At 55.0% G+C, this 1,595-nt stretch overlaps 1 pseudogene; it reads left to right on the forward strand.

The window, feature by feature from the left end:
- The first annotated feature begins 221 nt into the window (after window positions 1–221).
- Window positions 222–1,142, forward strand: LOC107280840 (uncharacterized; annotated as a pseudogene).
- Window positions 1,143–1,595: the final 453 nt, after the last annotated feature.

Genomic DNA, 1,595 nt, shown 5'->3' on the forward strand with positions numbered 1-1,595 from the left:
TCGAATTGCACCCGTTCGACAGGGACCTACTTTCGCGATTTTCCCCGGTTGGCCACTACTTTTGCGATTTTCCATAAAAATAATATTAATTCTCAAAAAAATTCGCCGCTATGGACCAGCCGTCCATGCTCCTCTTTGCTTTGTCTCACTCTGCTTCAGTTCTTCTGGATAAGGAGCAGGGATAGAAGGGGTAAGAGTGTCCGTGGACTTAGTCTATGGCAATGGACTTGGTCTATGGAGCATTGAGCACTTTGGGCTGGTTACTGTGCTTTCCTGCTGCTTGTCTCTTTTCTTCCCGTTCAGAGAACGGGTTTGCGTCGCCCACTGCCTCATCGACATCTACGCGTCTCCGACATCGGCATCGACTCTACTTCGACTTCATCGTTTAGCCCGACGCATCTTCGGCTTGATCACCCGTTCAGGCGCCCGGCAACAACGACTTCTGCAACCGATCGTCATCGAGCACGCGTCTACGCCATCAAGCTTATGGTTGCCGCTGCGTCGCCCTCTTGGGCCACAGTGCCGCTGCCTATGGTCCACACCTCCACTGGTTGTTGCAGTGCTGAGAGGTGCCCTCCTCTCAGCATAGCTACATCATCGGTGGACTTCTCGTCGCTGCATCGACATGGAGCTGTAGCTGTATTGTCCTCTCGGACCGCAGTTTCGCCGCTCTCGTCGTCATCATCGTCGCCTGCGCATCGACATCCTCGTCGTCCGCACTGGTCATCGTCAGCCGCTCAGGGTCTTCTTCCTCTACTTCGAGCATCGCCGCCGCATCTCCAAGTTGCCACCGTAGCCACTCTTGGCCGGTGGTCCAGCTACCTCTACATAGCTTCCAACGTTGCCGTCCAGGCCGTTGGTCCCGCTACATCGTCTTCTTCTTCGTCCAACATGTCTCATCGCCAGTATCGCCGTATCTTCCTCGACTACACTTCGATCTTCTTCGGCAACCGCGTGCTGCTCCGGCAATTCTCCCTCTACGCCGTTCTTGCGCCGCGACCGTCTCGGAGGCCTTCTTTGCTAGTCTCCTCCAATATTGGCGTATGGTTCATGGTGGTCCCCTACCTCGTCCGCGCGGTATTGGCAACACCATTGCGCGCGTTCGTCCCGAGTTGTCCCCGGGTCTGGTAAACCCGGTGTGACGTCTCGTCCTTCACGGTTCTACTACATCAGCTCTTCGGCGTCATCTTCCTCCACGATCGCCGCGATTGTGTCACCGTCTTCGTCTCTAGCACGTCTTCGCGCGCCATTGGTCCACGACGCCCTCCTGTGCGTCCACAACCACTCTACGGCGCCTCATGTGCTCCCTGTGGCTCGGCTATCTCGACATCAGCTTCCTGACTTCGGCTACATCGACCACGGCTACTCTACGCACGGCTTCATCGACCACGGCTCTCTCGGCTCCTTCGCTTTGGCTACGTCGACAATGGCACAAAGTGCTATCATCCGTATTGAGCACTCTTGCCGGTTTCTTCTACAGTCGAAGTGTCTGCGCTGCTCACGCTTGGACTGCGGGGGATGTTAGAGTATATGGTAGTTAGAGTCATATTAGGATATGATTGGTTTGTTTGGATTTCTTCCATATCTGTAATCCT

This window comes from Oryza sativa, chromosome 1, assembly GCF_034140825.1.
Source record: "Oryza sativa Japonica Group chromosome 1, ASM3414082v1".
In the NCBI taxonomy this organism is placed as follows: Eukaryota; Viridiplantae; Streptophyta; class Magnoliopsida; order Poales; family Poaceae; genus Oryza; species Oryza sativa.